General features: G+C 43.7%; 1 long non-coding RNA gene across 1 annotated transcript in view; it reads right to left on the bottom strand.

The window, feature by feature from the left end:
- The window catches only part of LOC124795718, a 654,391-nt gene that overhangs the window by 549,736 nt on the left and 82,552 nt on the right, over positions 1–22,103 (bottom strand). The window lies entirely within an intron of this gene.

The raw sequence follows: 22,103 nt of genomic DNA, 5'->3' as shown, positions 1-22,103 counted from the left end.
TTAGGAGAGTTTTTTTCTTTATATGAAGAACTTAAAAACTGTCCTGAAAAATTTTATTCAAATTACATAATGAATCATAATACATTTCAGTATGTGCTGCAGAACATTCAAGACAAAGTTTCTAATCAGAACACAAATTTTCGCAGAAGAAAATTTGTGTATAACGGTAAGGTAAGACTCGTTAGTACACACATTTTGGTTTGCAGTAGAACTTTGTACAGCATTCACTACCTCCAATTAATTGTAGTCATGCATTTGTATTTTAAATTTCACATACGCTTACTTCTGAGGGGAAGAGAGTTTATGGGACTCCTGAGAATCATTAGGAAGTAATTAGCTTCGTCATTTTGGGTAATGTCTTGCTGTGCCTTCAACGAAGAATCACAGAAATACTCCTTCAGAATTTTACAACTTTTTTCTTCTTTTTTCTTCATGATGCAGCGCTTGGCAGTGGTGATGGTTCATCATGTGGAGCCACTGATGACCTCACAGAATTCTTTTCATTACCTTGTAAGATAGACAGATTGATAGGCGAAGAGTTTTGAGGTAATGCCCTTTGACTCAGTGGTTCTATTTCCACTGATAAGGAACTGCCACAGCATGACTGGTAGGGACACATTTCCGTCCCTCAGTGATCTGTCTCCGTTTACAAGTAAATGCGAACTATTCAGTGGCGGCAATGCCGCGATCGCTGGCAAGCTATTGTTGTAAGTGCATGTAAATACGGTAGATTAAATAAATGAAATAAAAGTAATTTCGCATGTATCATTATAATAAACGTAATTTTTCCTCACTGATTGTGAAATAAAAGACGTGTGCAGTCACACTTGTGAAGAAAGCAGAAGGGAGACGTGTGATGCGTGTAGTGCAGAAGCTGTAGTGCTGCTCCACAGGCTCGCGCCTGCGGTCGGCTCGCGCCGGCAATATTAAACACTCGGGATGTCGCCGGCTCGGCTCCGGGAGGCTCACGCCGTGTCGGCGCGGCCCGGCCGCCAGTGTGAACACCGCAATTCAAAACCAAGTGCTTGATATCAAAGCGGGCGGCGGCCCGGCCAGGCTCGGCTCGGCTCGGCCCGGCCGGCAGTGTGAACGCAGCCTAAGTTGGGAGAACCCCAAAGAGGATGGTGCGCATTGAAGACACCGAGGAGCAGAAAAGGGTGATGGAACTGCCCAATAAGCTGGAGAAAGTCTGCCCTGGTGACACTGAATGACAGGGTAATGTAAATGGTACAAAGGGAAAAGGTCAAACGAAAAAAGAAAATGTGGACTGCAACAGCTTGAAGCCAGGTAGTCAGGGAGATGAGCTGACTATGAAAGTCATCCCGGATGAGCATCAGACTCTGCCATGAGGCAGAATGCCGTCCTCGGGAGGAAGATCAAAGTGGACCAGGAAGAAATGCGAGAGCTCAAAGCAGTCGTGAGGACGCAATTTTGTTTCCTGGAGGCGGAGAACAAGCAGAAGCTGCGATTCTAAGAGCAGCTGTAAGTCCTCTTTGTGGCATCTAAGGCCACGAACGTTCCATTGGAGGAGATTCATGAGAAGGAAAGGGGAGGAGGGAGAAATGAAGGGGTGTCACCTCGGTGGCTGACGAGTACCAGCCTCCGAGGACTCTGTCAGTCTTCGGAGTCCAGGGCAGAAAAATGGTTGGCAGTAAGCACTGGCGACACAGAGGTAGGCCGGGTTATAGTAATGGGTGGCGATACCGTCGAAGAGGATCTCCAAGTCGGAAAAGAATAAAACCGTTTGCCTTTGTTTGACTTCTTGGAGCCTTTCCGGTTGGCGGTGGAAGACTCAGATAATCGTTGGCTGGAGGAACGTAGGAAGTCATCGTGGGAGTGCTCCATCTGTCCTTTCCGCCATGCCGGTTGTGTAGCAGGTGACTTCGTCCCGTGAGGCGGAAGTCTGGTGGATGGGATTTTACAACCTTCATGGAGCGAGATGTAGCAAGAATAGCTCTATGTCAGATGGTACAATGCGACTGGGACAGTCCCTCATCGAGATACAAGGGACAATCTCGAGAAGACGCGGCTTAGTCACCATATGCTGTTGATGCAGTTGGGAGGAGGAGGGGGAGGCAGACAATCGCCCTCGTGTGCATCCCTATCACAGGTTACACATTTGGCCGTGTGTTGACAGTACAGTCGAGTGTGGTTGAAGTGATGACATTCGTAGCAGCGCATAGGATTCAGAATGTATGGTCGGACTGTGATAACTTCGTAACCTGCTTTCATCTTTGACAGAAGCACCACTCTATCAAAAGTGAGAAAAAGAGTGCCAGTGGACCCTAAGGACGCAACTACCTTTTTCATCACCTGATGGACTGCAATGACACCCTGATCAGAGAGATACGTTTGAATTCCTGCCTTGGTCAGACCATCGAGCAGCCTAGTATAAACGACAACACGGAAAGACTTCAGCGTTCTATGGTGGAGGAGAAGAGAAGCGGCAAGCAGTTTTTGTGCTTGAGAATCAAAAGTAGTCTCCAAAAGCAAAGTGTTGTTGTTGTTGTCTTCAGTCCTGAGACTGGTTTGATGCAGCTCTCCACGCTACTCTATCCTGTGCAAGCTTCTTCATCTCACAGTACCTACTGCAACCTACATCATTCTGAATCTGTTTAGTGTATTCATCTCTTGGTCTCCCTCTACGATTTTTACCCTCCACGCTGCCCCCCAACACTAAATTTGTGATCCCTTGATGCTTCAGAACATGTCCTACCAACCGGTCCCTTCTTCTAGTCAAGTTGTGCCACAAACTCCTCTTCTCCCCAATCCTATTCAGTACCTCCTCATTAGTTATGTGATCTACCCATCTAATCTTCATCATTCTTCTGTAGCACCACATTTCGGAAGCTTCTATTCTCTTCTTGTCCAAACTAGCCAAGTGCCATTGCGTAAACGAGAGCAGGATCACAGGGCCAGCAATTGCATCAATACCTTTCTGAATAATAAACCGATTTACCGTAGCAAAGAACTGACCGTCTTCAGCGAGGAACCATGGTGCAGTCGGGAGGGTTTTTGAATTGTGAGCTTCATCCCGTTTACGTCTGGTAGACGTTGACTGTGAAGAAGAGGACAGGCTCATTGCTAGAAAATCCCCCATGATTGCCATCGTTTCCGATGACGTGGTCCTTCCAACTGTGGCCCCAGGAGGGGGGGGGGGGGGGGCGCATCCGCCTTAGGTGATTGTTCACACCTCAGGTCAAACCTCCCGAACATCTGACACAGGGACCAATCGGCAATTTGGGGAGGTAGCAGCTCAGGCAATCACCCCTCCCTGGGCCTGGCCTCTAACAGGAGTACGTGCGAACCCTACCTGTCGATGGGAGGGGAAAAGAATAGCAAGAGGATAGACAAGCAGCACGGAGAGGAAAAGATGCTGCAGAGCAATCAAGTACATGTTCTCTGGTGCTTCGGCAGATACTTGCAACTTTGTTTTTGCAGTCACTTCAAACAAATATTGCTCATCTCATCTTTCATGCGACGCCCAGCGTCGAAGTAAATCGTCAGTTTCTCTCTCGTTACAAACGAAATTATATTTAAAGTGGAATTTGACGTGTCAATTCGACAGAGCTGTCCCAAATTAGTAGTGTGATATTTGTTTTACTGGTGTGTATTATCAGGGACAGTTAAACACGATGAATGATGGGTACTCCAGCACCGTCTTGGCCCGCTCTGATTGCTACCGCCATTCAGAAGCGCACTCCTCAGGAGCTGCTGGAGTACCGAGTATTCTTCGTGTTTTACTGTTCCTGTTAATACAAATCGACAAAATTAATAACGCACTAGACTAATCTGGATGTGCTCTATCGAATGGACACATAAAATTCCCATTTAAAATTCATTTTCTTTCTTATGAGAAAGAAAGCGACGCTTTCGCTCGGCGTTGTATGAAACACGTGATGAACATGATTTGTTTGGGCTATCTGTATACTCCGCAAGCCATATTTTGGTGTACCATCGTCCTATATTTCCTTCTGACCAACACATCGAAGAACGGAAGGCAGTCAGCCTTCTGCACCTCCACAATACAGTGAAAATTCTGTGGTCGAAAGCTGCGCAAATTCTCATCGCCATAATGCCTAAAAGCAAAAGTGTTGACTATACACAAATTTTTTTAAAAATGAGGTTTCCATGCCGCCGATGTCGGAGCTCCTTCCTCGACTAATTATATTTGTTTTAGGTGTCCTAGTTCTTGATGATAGGCGACGGACTGTACCTTCGGATCTAGTTCGTGAATAATTCTTGGATTAAATGAATACAATAGTAGATTTTCAAGTTTACTGTACAGCAGTGGTTTTGCACATTAGCTACTTTAGCACCATGACAACTGCTAAATTTAGAATTACAGTTTTATCTGCGAAGCTACAAACACTGCCATGCATTTGGAAACATCCTTTAACTATGTAGCTGATACATTCATTTGTTACAGCAATGACACCAACACTAAATTCAATATTAAAATATGGTTTCCATATCTTAATAATACCATACCCGCTCTTCCACCACCCATACCAGAAACAATCGATCGAATGTCGTAGTATATAACGATTTCTTGTTCCTATGATCCAATATACGAAGGGTCAGGGGAAAGAACCATGTACGTAATTTGTTATAAAATTCGAGAGAAAAGGATTTTAATGCTTGGCCTGCGAATACGTCAATATATAAGAACATACAATAATTTTAATTTCATAAATGAAACATCTTGAATACATCGAATGTGGAAATAGCGTTATTGGCATCCAGTGTGTTCCCAGAACTGAGTAATTTTCCAAAATGTACGCTTAAAAAGGAGAGGAACAGGTAAGTCAAGAGAAACACACGGAATAATTCCACACAATCACGATTAAACGAATTTCTGTTTGTGATAATACAGCGACAGTAATCAGATAACGTATATTTAGTGTGGGGCAGATGACTGAAGAACCTCATACCACAAGGACGGCAAAACTTCATCAGGCTTGGCAAAGCTTTGTATTCGAGCCAGGAAATTGGAATAAGATCTAGATCAAACAACTGAATTCTTAGAGTTGGATTACAGAGAACAGAAGGTAACGGACAAGTAAGGAGTTCTAGAGTTTAACATAACATTATAAGCAAGTATGGGCAGTTCAAATAGCCCGTCCATTGGCTGACATTATCATGGTGCTCTTATGATGCGAGTTGGTCCTCCATGATAAGTCGTCCAACAATTCATCTTACGGCAGTGGCTGGATTCAGATTATATCTTCAGACGTTATCTCAATAGGCTACGTTTTGAAAGGGCATCTTGTAGCGTACTTTTTCTATGCTCACCAGATCAAGACGATTCTTAACTCTCAAACAGCTGACCGAATTGTTTTGAATATCCAAATACTGGGAGTATTACTGAACTTACTAACTTTAGCATTGCTAATTTTCGCAGTGCTACTATATGTAAAACTTTTCATTTTTTTTTTAATCCGAAGAGATTTTCCTTCCACAGTGAGTTAACTATTTTTTTTTTTCCTTTCTGTCTAGCAGAACCAGTGCGAAAATATTAGATTACTGGAATGTGTAAGTAGTAGGGCAGAGTTCGTATGTGGACATGTAAACATCAGGCGACGCACCACTTCCAGTGGTAACACTGTAACTGATTAAGTTGTACAGGGTGGCCCATCTGAAGTTTCGGATGAGATTATCTCGAAAACTATGAGCGGGTAAAAATAGTGAGTAAAACAAGTTCGAAAGCTAAAAGGTGGACATCAAATGATACTACACGTGACCTCCAGCCCCCGCCCCGTAAAAAAGTAATTAAGTTTTGTCTGAAACATTTTTTAAAACCATTGACAGATGGCACTGAAATAGAGAAAAAAGTAAAATTGGAGAAGAACTCTGATTTATTTAGAATTATCCGAGAAAGACGCATCAAATCGATAAAAATGTGCACCAATTCTTTCGTTACGCCATATTAAGCTATTTTTGTACAAAATGTACTATATCCTACTTTTAGCGTTACCCAGGAACAACGACATGGACGTAGTAGAATGATGTTCCCATGGGGTGCTTCATTAGTGTGAGTCCCCTTGCCTCTCACATGTTGGGGTGCTTAATTAGTGTTAGTGCCCTTGCCTCTCACAATTTGGGGTGCTTAATTAAGAAATTAGCCACGAAGAAATTATTCCAAATTATTCCCATTTGCTTCAACGCCTAAAGTCAGTCGTCTGCGAAAGTTGTCCACAGTTTGAGCAACACATCCCGTGGCTGCACACGCTCTTCGAATGCGTTGCTCCTTATCGTTTCGGGTTGTGGGCTGTCTTTCATAAACAATATTTTTAAAATAACCCCACAAGAAAAAAAAAAATCAGATGTCGGGTCTGGTGAACGTGGAGGTCACTGAACTGGTCCGCCGCGTCCTATCCACCGACCAGGGTACAGTAAATTTAAAACTTTCCGCACATTTTTAGCATAATGGGGAGCTGCTCCGTCCTGTTGGAACCACATTCGTTGCCTAGTTTATAAATCAACATCTTCCATTATCTCCAACAAATCATCGCAGAGAAGTTGTAAACAAGATTCCCCAGTAACATCTCGGTCAAAAAATACGTCCCTATCAAGCAACCGTTTAAAATTCCACACCAGAGCATTAACAACCAATCGTGTTGATTGTAAACGGGTCTGTGCCAGTGTGGATTGACAAGGGACCAATAATGACAATCATGACGATTTAATTCGCCATTGTTTTTTAATGTGGCTTCATCGGTGAACATAACGTACCTGAAAAAATCATTGTCACCTCTTATCACTTCCAAGGCCCACTGGCAGAAATGCACGCGTATTTACATATCTTTCGGCGTTAATGCCTGTGTCAGTGTGATACGATACGCATGATATTTATGTGCCTTCAAAATCCTCAGAACAGTTGATTTCAGTATTCCAGTCTGTCTCTGAATCGCTCGACTACTCATTTCGGGATCCAGTTGAACACAGGTGAGAACGGTAAGGGTACGAGCGTCATTTTCATTCTATTCGCGATGACGAGGTGGACGGTGCATGTATCCATTTCGAGCTCGTTGAGTGCAATTTCGAATAATGTTTTCGCTTGGATGTCATCTGTTTGGGAAACGATCTGCATACAATTGCGCAGCTGCAGCGTAATTGTTATGGCATTCACCTACAATTAACATCATACCAACGATCTCTGTAGGAGGATAGTAAGCCACGTTGCGCTACAGAATAATTTACTTTCGTCAGGTGATGTTTACGGTTCACAATCTGAAAGTGAAGTGACGTCTGATCGCGTTGCACCGACCTTTATACTGAGCCATAGTTCGCAGTTTGGCCACGGTAGCGCCACACTTGGGTGAGTAACGCAGTTGTGAAGAGTTCCCTGACGAGATTTTAATACCATTCGGCCTACCCCCATCAAAAACTGTGGCAGGTAGAACACATTTTGTAAAAAAAATTGCTTAATTTGGCGTAATGAAAGAATTGGTGCACATTCTGTATCGATTTGATGCATCCTTCTCGGATCATTCTAAATAAATCGGAGTTCCCAATTTTAATTTTTCTCGATTTCAACGCCATCTGTCAGTGGTTTAAAAAATGTTTCAGACAAAACATGATTACTTTTTTGTGGAGAATCCGAATCTGCAATAGAAAATGGGGGTTTCCATTTAAAAGTCCCCCCCACCCACCCAAGGGGCCGGGGGCTGGGGGGTCATGTGTAGTATCATTTGATGTCCCCCTTTGAGCTAAAGAACTTCTATTACACACTGTTTTTACCCGCTGTATAGTTTTCGAGACAATCTCGTCCGAAACTTCAGATGGACCACCCTGTAGGTAAGCAGTGTTTCTACACATACAGATGACACTATTATTTCAAGGTCACTGATAGGGACTTCTGGTATTAGATTGCACAACTGTGCTACTTATATTCAAGGTCAACTACCCCCTCCCGCCCTGGAGGGCCACCAAAAATTATTCAAGGTTACCCAGATGGAAACCCCACCGTCTCCCCTCCCCTGTGGAATCATCAGTACGTTTACGCGGTGCATTCGAGATCACTCAGAAGAACCCCCGCCGCACCCACGCACCTTAGGCAAGTGGACTAAGCTATGAAGTTAACTTGATACCTGTGAAATATGATATAATATTGGTGAGAAACCCCTGCACCAATGGAAGCACATTAAAATGGCGGAGACCCCTCACCCCCCCCCCCCCAACCAAACATGATGCAAGCTCCCCCTCCCATTTATCATCCTTTATAACTAGCTCAACAGCGTAGGCCTCTTCATTCGAGGTCTGTGCATCAAGGGGACAGTTTCAGGATTGTTATAAACGAATTATTATTAACCATAATTTCATAGTAAAAATGTTTGGAAATAATGCCAGTAATATACCAAATGCACTAATGGTTTATTATTAACAATACCTTCGCAAAACAGTTTCTTTACAATAATTGTTTATTTTTTAACAATCTTTTTATAGTGCTAATTACAAATGCATTTGTATTTTTTGATTACTTATATACACTGGTTTATTCACAATAAATTGCAAAGAACATGTTTTCTGATGACTTATGTACATTACTAGCAGGTACATTTATTAACACTGAAACTAGTAGAGAGACAGTAACGTAAATACTGTTTCCCACTTTGTTTGTAACACACTTATTACTCTTTTATACAATAATTGCATTTTTCTTTCTAATCATTTTTCTATACACAATATACACTGATCAGCAAAACATTAAGACCACCTACCTAGTAACCAGTATGTCCATCTTCGGTGTGGATAACAGCGGCATGTCATGGCATGGAAGCAATGGGGTCTTGGTAGGTCGCTGGAGAGAACTGGCATATCTGCACACACAAGTCACCTAATTCTCATAAATTCTGGGGAGGGGGGCAATGAGCTCTGGCGAGTTGAGAGTCAAGACATCAACTGGAACTTGGCAGTGTGATACTCGAACCACTCCATCGAACTTCTGGCCTTGTGACATGGCGCTATATCTCGTTGAAAAATGCCACTACCTCTGGAAACATGATCGTCATGAAGGGGCGTAAGTCGTTTGCAACTGGTGTGCAATATTCCTTCGCCGTCATTGTGCCTTGAGCAAGCTCCATTGGACCCATAGGTGCCCACATCAATGTTCACCATAGTACAACGGAGCCATTGCCGGCTTCTCTCTGTTCCGCCGTACGGGTGTCAAGAAGCTGTTCCCAAGGAAGACGACGGATTCGCGCCCTCCCTTCGCCATGATGAAAACGGTATCGGGATTCATCAGACCACGCAATGTTCTGCCACTGCGCCAAAATCCAGTGCCGATAGTCATGTGCTCATTTTCCAAAACGTCGGAAAGAGCGTCGGGTACGGCACATTATCTGACTGTCTATAACTTTAACTGCCTAAAATGGAAATCCATATGTAACTCACGCTATTTGTGTATTTGTATAAATTACCACCAAACAATTTATAAACACTCCTCGCAGAATACTAGTGGGGAAAAAAATTCAGGGTTTAATCATACAGTATATCTGTATTGCGTAAGCGGTGGGTACTGTGGCAGCTACTGGACACTGAGTGATGGTTGATTCTTATACACTCCTGGAAATGGAAAAAAGAACACATTGACACCGGTGTGTCAGACCCACCATACTTGCTCCGGACACTACGAGAGGGCTGTACAAGCAATGATCACACGCACGGCACAGCGGACACACCAGGAACCGCGGTGTTGGCCGTCGAATGGCGCTAGGTGCGCAGCATTTGTGCACCGCCGCCGTCAGTGTCAGCCAGTTTGCCGTGGCATACGGAGCTCCATCGCAGTCTTTAACACTGGTAGCATGCCGCGACAGCGTGGACGTGAACCGTATGTGCAGTTGACGGACTTTGAGCGAGGGCGTATAGTGGGCATGCGGGAGGCCGGGTCGACGTACCGCCGAATTGCTCAACACGTGGGGCGTGAGGTCTCCACAGTACATCGATGTTGTCGCCCGTGGTCGGCGGAAGGTGCACGTGCCCGTCGATCTGGGACCGGACCGCAGCGACGCACGGATGCACGCCAAGACCGTAGGATCCTACGCAGTGCCGTAGGGGACCGCACCGCCACTTCCCAGCAAATTAGGGACACTGGTGCTCCTGGGGTATCGGCGAGGACCATTCGCAACCGTCTCCATGAAGCTGGGCTACGGTCCCGCACACCGTTAGGCCGTCTTCCGCTCACGCCCCAACATCGTGCAGCCCGCCTCCAGTGGTGTCGCGACAGGCGTGAATGGAGGGACGAATGGAGACGTGTCGTCTTCAGCGATGAGAGTCGCTTCTGCCTTGGTGCCAATGATGGTCGTATGCGTGTTTGGCGCCGTGCAGGTGAGCGCCACAATCAGGACTGCATACGACCGAGGCACACAGGGCCAACACCCGGCATCATGGTGTGGGGAGCGATCTCCTACACTGGCCGTACACCACTGGTGATAGTCGAGGGGACACTGAATAGTGCACGGTACATCCAAACCGTCATCGAACCCATCGTTCTACCATTCCTAGACCGGCAAGGGAACTTGCTGTTCCAACAGGACAATGCACGTCCGCATGTATCCCGTGCCACCCAACGTGCTCTAGAAGGTGTAAGTCAACTACCCTGGCCAGCAAGATCTCCGGATCTGTCCCCCATTGAGCATGTTTGGGACTGGATGAAGCGTCGTCTCACGCGTCTGCACGTCCAGCACGAACGCTGGTCCAACTGAGGCGCCAGGTGGAAATGGCATGGCAAGCCGTTCCACAGGACTACATCCAGCATCTCTACGATCGTCTCCATGGGAGAATAGCAGCCTACATTGCTGCGAAAGGTGGATATACACTGTACTAGTGCCGACATTGTGCATGCTCTGTTGCCTGTGTCTATGTGCCTGTGGTTCTGTTAGTGTGATCATGTGATGTATCTGACCCCAGGAATGTGTCAATAAAGTTTCCCCTTCCTGGGACAATGAATTCACGGTGTTCTTATTTCAATTTCCAGGAGTGTATATGACATCGTCTTGGGCCATCTCGCAATCATCATGGACCTTCATTTATAGGCGCATTCTATGAAATATTGCAATGGATTGGCAGAGCAACATATTACATCACAACTAATAAAGACATGACGAGAGACATGTGGTCTTACATAGACGCCGCTCATTTAGAATCTAAGTAAAGAAAACTACGAATTATGATAATAAATGTCTGCAGTTATCTTCTTTCATGCATGAGACTTATAAATGGTTCAAATGGCTCTGAGCACTATGGAACTTAACTTCTGAGGTCATCAGTCCCCTAGAACTTAGAACTAATTAAACCTAGCTAACCTAAGGACATCACACACATCCATGCCCGAGGCAGGATTCGAACCTGCGACCGTAGCGGTTGCGCGGTTCCAGACTGAAGTGGCTAGAACCGCTCGGCCACTCCGGCCGGCGAGACTTATAATTTTTTTTTCTTTCTTTCTTTCTTTGCAGATGACACGGAGGCCGTGTGTGAAACGAGACATGCACCTGCAACTACTCCACCACCTCACCAGACGATGATGCATTTCTCGCTCCAGCCGGTTCATCGACAATGTATTCACCGTGCCATGAAACACCACCCACAGTCCTGTACGTCATCATCAGTATGGTACCGGGCTCGTATGCCGACATAGCCACGCTGTCAGTGCGCTGTACCATCTTGCAATTGTCTCAATCGGACATCACTATTGACCTAGCAACAGCAGCCCTACAGCTCGATCTGTTATCGATCATCAGGTAAATTACGCAGTTACACTGGACTACAGTGTGGTACTGGCGCTTTTAGGGACTAGACATCATAAACTCACATTGATAACATTACTGTGGGGTACTGTGATCCTGAGACTTGCCTTAATGCTTGTAGAGCTTTTTTGGAAAGACAAATACCTTGATTGGTCAACGACCAACAGTATCCCACCATTAAGTGCAAGGCAGCTCTGTACTGTGAAATCACGCACCCCCCAAAAGAAGGCAGTAATGCTACTGAAGAAAAGACCAGCGTTCACATTTGAGGGGCTAAAGGCATGACATCGCAGGGCAACTCAATCGGAGTGGTTCTGAACATTTACAAAAAATGTCAAATGTGTGTGAATTCCTAAAGGACCAAACTGCTGAGGTCATCGGTCCCTAGACTTACACACTACTTTAACTTACGCTAACGGCAACACACACCTATGCCCCAGGGAGGAGTTGAACCTCCGGCTGGAGGAGCCGCGCATTCCGTGACATGACGCCTCAAACCACGCGGCCACCCCGCGCGGCTGAACATTTACCAAGATAGTTATTTGTACTGGCCAATTTTCCAAAACGCCGGAAAGAGCGTCGGGTACGGCACATGGCCTACTTAATAAGGGGTCCAGTTTCATCCTTCTTCCGAAAGATATTGCCACTAAATAGGCATATATTAATGTCCAGAATCTTGATTAGTAGGATGAATATTGTTTTGCATGGTTGTTTCTGGCTTGTGATAGAAATTATGGTATTCATCCTGAACATAAAACTATGTACCATACATCAAATGTCTGTGAGATTATACTTTCAATGACATCTCATTCCCCATAAAACTCCAGGGCTTACCAAAATTCGAGAGGCAAAACCTAGATTACTCAGTTCATATATACAGCCTTTATGACGCAAAGAAAAAAAAGATGACCAGGATCACTATGTGCATAACAAAGAATCGAAACATAAAATATTTGGACACCTCTATCTATCAAAATTAGCCGGTCAGCGCTTCAAACATGTAGATCTGTTGCTGTTCTCGGAGGGCGAGAAGCAACACTGTGTGGATCAAAAGCATGTCCCGCCTGATTCCTGCTCAGTCGAGTAAAAAACATTATACAAGATATTTTTGTTGTCATTGTCTCTTAAAAGGAACCACATTGACTGCACAAGCCAGGAACCAATACATGTGGAAATGTCTACCAAGGATAAGAATGCCTACCACCGGGAGCGACGCTCCTTCGTCGCACACGCTGACTTCGAGGGCACCGTAGCTACAGTGGCATGTTGTACAGGCGACCGCAATGCCGCCCATGCTATCTTCACAGAACGGCATACATCTTATGCAGCAGCATATCAAACTATGTGTTCATATGACTCCAGTCGCAACAACTTCCAATCATACATTCAGGATTACCCTGCCAGATGGTTGGTCTCTGAGCTGAAGTAACTTGCATAAGAAGTTGATCACATTTATCCCAACAACACTGCCACGACTTACTCATTGGAGGACGATGTCTAGCACAAGAAGTAAACTAATATTCATATTTGTGGTGTGCCGCTGGACAGAATAGCGGAAACTCTCATACAAACCACTACCATCTAATGAGGAAGCTCCATGGGGCAGCAAGCGATATATGCTACCTATTGTACTAAGTGCCACGACACATTGCAGATGACATGATGTTCTCTAAGTAAAAAGACGGCAACAGAAAAAAAGCACAGAAAATATGTCGAAAACAGCGCCAATAATTGCTTAAAACATACTGTAACATACAATAAATAAGGTAGTATGAAAGTATCAATAGGAAACTATATTTCAAAAGACGAATTGTAAAAATGTAATAATGTTTTACTGTGTTTGTACAACCATGCCATTTTCTGCATGTTTTAGATTTAAAAAAAAAAACACTGATGATGGTGATATTTGTCGCCGAAACTAGTTTGGGATAGCAAAGAAATAAACGTATAACAAGGTGTTTTGCATCAGGGCGGACTCAATGTTTGATATTACATTTCCGTCTTCTTTCACAATTTAAGTGAGTATGATTCTCACTTGCTTGTTAAGCATTTGGTTAATTTCAGCTTGAATGACGGTAATGTCAGTGTCAATCCTGACACTATTAAAAAGTACATTTCATTTTCCAAGCGAATCACGCCAAAAATATCGATCTGCTTGCTGGATTTGCAACCGTTTAAGCATGTGTCTCCTCAGACACCTGCTGAGACAATGCACCAGGAGGAAATGCATATCAAAAGAACTGCATATATCCCGATGATGCGAGGTTTTAGTTTGTGGCGAAGAAGGGGTCTTTCCATATGAGTACCTAGATTCGATGGAGAGGTTCAACAGAACCACGTTGCCTGACGTAGCTGCTTTAGCCAGTAAAGAAGTTTTCGAATGTATGACTGAGCATATACTCTTCGGATACTGCCTTCCATTTCATCGCGCAAGGACCTTCAGGGACGCAATGTTAAGAACAATGTGTGTCAGCATCAAATTATTAATCGATGCTGACATGCTCCTGCCGTTCGAACACGGGATTCATGGGGGACATTGCCAACGCATGCACAGATACACTAAGATGAATGATCCGTGAAGGATTGAGGAGGAGTACAGACCATCTGACATCTTTTACTTGGATGCGAACAATCCCTATGGGTACACCATTCAACTAACTTTACCGTTTGGAGGGTTCCGATGACTGCCTGAAGAGGAAATCGTGGAAGGAAAAGATCCATAACGTGGCTGATTCTGGTGAGGGATACGCTCTGAAGGCAGAACCAGCATATAAAAAAAACTATCTGCACCATGCGCATAGTGACTTGCTGCTGTGTCCGGAGTGCATAGTCCTGGAAATCGTTCCATCCCCTAACTGTTGACAACTCTGTGGGATATGTAGCGCAATATTCTACGTTACAGAAACTTCGCACAGTGTTTCAGGTTGTGGATGGAACTTGTTAGAATTACATGCAGCATTTCCTTCATGCAACAACGCTGGCTGAAGGAATACACTGATGTAAACACTGAACAGAGAATGAACAATTAGGAAAAACAATGGAAATTGTTAGAGAAAATCGGGAAATTCATTTAGTTTACCGATTGGGTGGGGGTGTCGTTATGACACAAGAGATTGCGTTACCAGACCAAATTTCAAGTGGACCACCATCATCAATGGAGGGCTAGCCTTTGTGATGCTGAAGGTTTCAATGCAATTCACAAAGCTTGTCTATTTTGGTATGTGTGTTCTGGATCTCTCCAAACTCCACATTTACCGATTCCACTATGAGGTAGCGAAGACAAACTTGGCCGACTCAGTTTACATTATATCGATTCAGACAGTTCCATCTACTGGATAAAAGGCTGCGATCCATATTAAGTAACTAGGTACACTCACGAAGATTTGGTAACATCGATATGTAGCATATAATCGTTTTGGAACAACACTACAAAATAAGCAGGTTACCGTCCTGATGAAACACGAGGGGAATAGTTCGTATATTTTGCAGTTTGCAGAGCTCAGGTGTACATCATACCATCTCAAAGGCTTTCACAGTCGAGGATTACAAGAGGTACCTCCTCGAAGGCGTTGGCGCTGCTCCACATATCGTGCGCCAGGTAGTCTTCTGATCGTGAGGCCATCAGGTACATACTGCACTGCAGCTGAAAGTAGGGCTGTCACGACATAACGACGAACTGTTCGTCTGTGGCGACGGGATCGGCGCACTCCGGTAACCACATTATTCATTGAATCATTCGATCGTGTGGCTGGTTAATTTACTTGTAAAAAATGGATGTATGTGCAGAATAGTTGTATAGCCGTGTGTATGTGTGTGTGTGTGTTCTTCACCTATTGCTGCTAGTCTTCATTTCCCATATATACTGTATATAGACACATGATCAGAAAAGAATGTAGATATTGTATAAAAGAGTAACATATTAGTTAAGTTGTTGTTTTCTCTAGTGGTTTTAGTGTAAATAAGTGTACCTGTTGCTAATGTACGTAAGTCATCCGAAGAAATGGCTTTACAATTTATTGTAAATACACCAATGTATCAAAGTCATCAAAAGACACACATTCATTTGTAAAGATTTTTAATAAACAACAAAAAATTATTGTGCACAAATTGTTTTGCAAAAGGTACTGTTGTTGTTGTTGTGGTCTTCAGTCCTGAGACTGGTTTGATGCAGCTCTCCATGCTACTCTATCCTGTGCAAGCTTCTTCATCTCCCAGTACCTACTGCAACCTACATCCTTCTGAATCTGCTTAGTGTATTCATCTCTTGGTCTCCCTCTACGATTTTTACCCTCCACGCTGCCCTCCAATGCTAAATTTGTGATCCCTTGATGCCTCAAAACATGTCCTACCAACCGATCCCTTCCTCTAGTCAAGTTGTGCCACAAACTTCTCTTCTCCCCGATCCTATTCAATACCTCCTCATTAGTTACGTGATCTACCCACCTTATCTTCAGCATTCTTCTGTAGCACCACATTTCGAAAGCTTCTATTCTCTTCTTGTCCAAACTGGTTATCGTCCATGTTTCACTTCCATACATGGCTACACTCCATACAAATACTTTCAGAAACGACTTCCTGACACTTAAATCTATACTCGATGTTAACAAATTTCTCTTCTTCAGAAACGATTTCCTTGCCATTGCCAGTCTACATTTTATATCTTCTCTGCTTCGACCATCATCAGTTATTTTACTCCCTAAATAGCAAAACTCCTTTACTACTTTAAGTGTCTTATTTCCTAATCTAATCCTCTCAGCATCACCCGATCAAAAGGTACTGTCAATAATAAATCATTAGTAACTTGTCCCAATAATGCACTGACGACGAATGAAGAGGCTTGCACAGCTGAGCTAGCTATAAAGGATGATAAGTGGGAGGGTGGCAGCTTGAATCATCATTTGTCCTGGGGAAGTTGAGTTTCCGTCATTTTCCTGTGCTCCCATTGGTCTAGTTGTTTCCTTCCAATATTTTAGAACATTTGACAGGTATCAAGTGGGTAGGACAGTGAATCCCTTGAGTGACCTTGAATGCATCACATACACGTTCCAGTGATTCCACGGGGTAGGGGAGACTGTGAGTTATCCCTGGGTGATTTCGATCCATTGTTGATGGTTCCACAGTGGGGGGGGGGGGGGAGGCTAACCTTGAATATAACTAGCGCAAATGTGTAACCTGACACCGGAAGTCCTGATCAGTGACCCTGAGATAAGCTCGTTATCTGCATCTGTGGGAACCCTGCTTACCTACATGCGTTTTATTTCAGTCGCATCTGTTACAGGATTATTGGAATACGGTGTTGATTCAGTAACTTTGCATATGACTGAACATTCCTCTACGGCTGGTGATCATGTCAGAAACTTTTCCTTTTGCATTCTGAAACACACAATGTTGTAAGAATACCAAAATATGCAGAAAGTCAGAAAAGCCACTGAAAATGTGAAGTAGAAGGGCTATACGCCATTTTCGACCAGTGTGCTACTGATCGACATAAAAGAAATTTATTTGCATTTAATTGATCAGTTATACCCCTGTAAACAATAGTTCCTAATTTCAAATCGGAGAGAGAGGGAAGGGGCGGAGCGAGGACAAATAATGATGGTGTCACGGTCTAGGCGGGGTTTTCACTATCAGTATTTTCTTAGTTCACACTCACATTCAGAGTTGAGTCTACACAGTCTGCTATCCGAAGAGGCACCTATGCAACCTTTGTGTGCACAACTGCGTCGCCCATGAACACCCATAGAAAGCCACTGACTTACCATACCGGAACACTAGTGATAAACCGTCATGCACACGCCACACAGTAATGGGCCTACCACACGTTCCTGCTGTGCACCCGATGCTGCTTTTACTTTTGACGCCGTTCTCCATTGCGAACTACGTAGCGGAATCTGTTTTCTAACACGATACCTCCTCATACTTATTTTATTCCCAAATTAAGCTGTACCACTCAGCTCTTCACAGGATATGCTCCATCATGGCATTAGTATTCGCCATCCCAATTAGTTTACAATATGTATACCAGCCTGAAAAGTAACGTCGAGTACAGCTGCCGCTTGTCTGCTCTGACGCAAACGCCACGGTACGTATTTCCACTGGATAGTACAATCGAAAATACCTAGGAACATCTCCTCGTGCTAGGAAGACCGCGATAATATTTCGTATATCACTGTACTTGAGTAGAAGAAGCAAGCAACCAGAAGGCTTACAAGAAGCGCGATGAGCGAGGTTGTAGAATGGGGAAGGCACTGTACTCGCATCTGGGAGGAGCGGACATTCAGATTTCAGTTTTCTTTTGTTTATCTAAATTATTTCCGCCGAATTCTGAGAACATTCTCTGGAAAAGATCACGAGTTCCCCCACACCTTGTCCGTTGTAAACTTGAGATCCGTCCATTATACTTAGGTCGTAGATCTATGTCGAACTGTTGTCTCCCTCCCTTGCAGGCGTTGAACGTGTTGTTGAATCAGGAAGTCGCACAGGAGAGGTGAGAGATGCGTGTGTGCGGCGCGATACACTTAAGGTCAATCCAGTGGTCCAATGGCATACGAATATCTCTATTCCACCGTTTTGGCTCAAATGGCTCTGAGCACTATCAGACTTAACATCTGAGGTCATCAGTCCCCTATCAACTTAGAACTACTTAAACCCAACTAACCTAAGGACATCACACACATCCATGCCCGAGGCAGGATTCGAACCTGCGACCGTAGCGGTCGCGCAGTTCCAGACTGAAGCGCCTAGAACCGCTCGGCCACCAGCGGCCGGCATTCCACCGTTTTACGAAGTCCAGACATTTGTTACAAAACACGCATCCTCTTGACCCTCCTCTTCCTAGCGACAACTGCGTCCCACAAACCCCGTCCCCTATTTAAAATCAAGTTGAAATGTGTGTACTGCACTTCTTGTTTGTAAATCACTTAGTTGTTGGAGTTACAATTTCTGCCAGGTCGGAAGTAAGAAACTTCAGTATGCCAATGCTTTGTTTCTAACCAAATCCAACAAATAATAATAATAATAGTACTGTGTATGCCCTACAGCAATGTAGAAGCCACTGTATACTTTGGTGTGCTGTGCTGTCAATTGGTTCGTGTATCTGTTGCGAAGTGAATAATGAAACAATTTCGGGTCCACTGTGGTAACGACCTGCAACTCGGAGAAGGCATTTTCGTGAGATATTTAAGCATATGTGACGTTTATGCTCAATATTACTGTCATAGATGCATGATACATGATATAATGTAATTGTACAGAGTATGTGTGCAATGGGTGGATCATGTGTGAATGATATTGTTCGTACATACGTATCTACCGTACACCCCATTGTTTCAAGAAAAACTTAATTATTTGGAACTTATGTAATCAATATCACCGTCTTATAAAATAGTGAGAACAGTAATGATATTTTTAAAATACTGTAATTTAGTTTAGTGACTGGAACACAATCGAATCTTTCGTTTTCACCCCTCAACATTTTCATTTTACCCCTCAGGGAGATTTACCTTCCGCCTGGGAACCACTGCTGTAACAGCAGAATAAAATTTGAACTACAGATAAACAAAATTGTACTGTAATTTGAGGAGCCTATGATGCAGCAAGAGTTCTCACGTATAGGTAAGAGGCAGCGAAGTTCAGTTAAGCAAGTTTCTTATTGGTTTGAGTGATGGTACGGCGGCTTTCAGTTCATACTACAATGTGAAGAAAAGTAAAGCAAAAATCTTTGTTACTAGTTACCATTAACAAACACACAGTCATTCTCCTGTTATACACGTGAATGGAAGCAATTACAGCTGTGAGACACTATGCATGACATTATCAATTTATTGAAATCCGAGTAATCTCAACATAGACATGCCTCCAGAGACAAGCGTGGCGTACGTATACCTTCAGGAAAATGCATCCGACACAAAACTAACGCGTATAAAGAACAAATTAACGATACTAAGGAAACATCGAGTTTGATACACAGCATCGTAACCTATATTTCCGATGCATCCATTACTGCATGACGGCTAGCATGTTGAGCACTTTATTAGTTTGTAAATGAAATAACTGATAGAGTCTGAATTAATTCTACTACTAGATAAAATATTCAAAACACTATAAACTCAAACGGAGAACGAATATTACTCCTAAACATACATAAAGAAATTAAATGCGAGATTTTATTGTTCCATACTTGCTGCTTTACGGTTATTGTGCCACGGTGCGTCATGCAGCACTCTTGTGCTTAATTAAAGACGCAAAAAAGGAAAGTGAAGTGAGATGCGTGGGAAGTTCAAAGTGCGCGAGACACCAGGGAGTAAGAGCACAGCATACCAGCTGGCTGCGGCCGCGCGCTGAGGCTGTGGCGCTGCCATCTGACAAACAGTCTAGGAACTACCTCGGCGTTCGATGGCTCGAAACTTCACCATCGATTGCTAGCGCGACCTCTATGAGTATGCGCCATAAGCACTGGAGTCGCTGTCGGGCGCATGAATTTCTATTTGTACCGCAATCCTCGACCGAAAATAGTTTATGAAACTTTGTTGTTGCGTTCAAACAAAAATTTACGCAAAAGCAAATGCTGGAAGCACATTTCAGTACAGAGAAAGTTTATTCCATCAAATGTTTTATTTACATCTACGTCCAAACTCCGCAAGCAATTACGACGTGTGCGGCAGAGCGTATATCGCGTTGTACTATAGGGCTTCTATCAGTTTCATTCATGTATGGGGCGCGGGAAGAATAGTCCTTTAAATGCATCTGTGCGCGCTGAATTAATCTAATCTCGTCCTCACTTCCTTGGTGCGGGAGCGATACGGAAGGGACTGTTACAGTTTATTCTGAGAGTGATCATTTATAGCCGATTCTCTAAACTTCGTAATTAGGCTTTCTCGGAAGAGTTCGTTTCTACCTTCAAGTGTCTGCCAGTTTAGTTTCTTCAGTATATCTTTGACAGTCTCCTGGCGTCAAACAAACCAGTAACCATTCGTGCTGTCCTTATCTGTGTACTCTCAATATCGCCCAATCCTATTTAGTATGGGTTCAACATACGTGAGCGATATTCTAGGACAGGCCACACGAGTGATTTGTAAGTAACCTCCTTTGTAAGCTAAGTGTATATTCCTCCTATTCCACCGATAAACTCTATTCTCCTACGACTGAACCTACATGACCGCTGAATTTACACCCAGATATTTGTATAAGTTAACCGATTCCAACTGTGATTCGATGATATTATAGTCATAAGGTGCTATCTATTTTCGTTTTGTGTAATGCACAAATCCATATTTCTGAACTTTTAAAGCAAGGTGCCAATTTTTGCATCACTTTGAAATCTTTTCAAGATCTGACTGAGTATTTGTGCAGTTTCTTTCAGACTGTACTTCATTGTGGATAACGCCATCGCCTGCGGAAAATCTGAGGTTTCTATTGATATTGCTTGCAAGGTCATTAATATACAACATGAACAACGAAGGTTCCAAAAACACTTCACTGGAACACACCTGCAGTTACTTCCACATCTGACAATGACTGTCTATCCAAGAAAACATTCTGCATTTTCCCTCCAAAAAAAGCCTCAGTCCTGCCGCAAATTTCGCTTGATACCGTATACGATGGTACTTTTGACAATAAGTGGTTGTGGTACTAAGTCAACTACTTTTCGAAAATGAAGACAAACTGCATAAACCTGACTGCCTTGATCCAAAGCTTTTCAGTAGGTCAGGTGAGGAAAAGGAGAGTTGGGTTTTGCATGATCGACGTTTTCGGAATCCATGCCGGTTGACTGGGAGGAGATCGTTCTGTTCGAGATGTCTCACTGCTTTTGAGCTCAATGTATGTCGTAAGATGCAACAACTAATGTATATCAAAGATATTGGACGGTTGTTTTGTGGTTGAATTCTCCTACCTTTCTTGTAGACGGATGTGATCAATGATTACTTCCAACTACTGGGTACGCTTTTTTCCGATGGATCAACGGCAGACTGTAGTTAAAAGAGGAGCTTACTCAGCCGCAAATTCTGCATCTAACTGATAGGTATTCCATCGGGCCCTGGTGTTTTGTTTAATTTCTGGAATTTCAGCTGTTTCTCAACACCACTGCACCAATATTTACATCACTCATCTTTGCAGTGGTGCAAGAAATAAACTGGCGCAGTCCCCTTGGATTTTCCCTGTTAAACCTGTAGTTGCGCCTCTGCCACTGAAGTGGAAAAACACACGAAACATAAAATCGTTGAAATGGCTCTGAGCACTATGGGACTTAACTTCTGAGGTCATCAGTCCCCTAGAACTTAGAACTACTTAAACCTAACTAACCTAAGGACATCACACACATCCATGCCCGAGGCAGGATTCGAACCTGCGACCGTA

The sequence above is a fragment of the Schistocerca piceifrons genome, chromosome 4 (assembly GCF_021461385.2).
Source record: "Schistocerca piceifrons isolate TAMUIC-IGC-003096 chromosome 4, iqSchPice1.1, whole genome shotgun sequence".
Classification (NCBI taxonomy): Eukaryota; Metazoa; Arthropoda; class Insecta; order Orthoptera; family Acrididae; genus Schistocerca; species Schistocerca piceifrons.
This window is presented reverse-complemented; position numbering and strand designations above follow the sequence as displayed.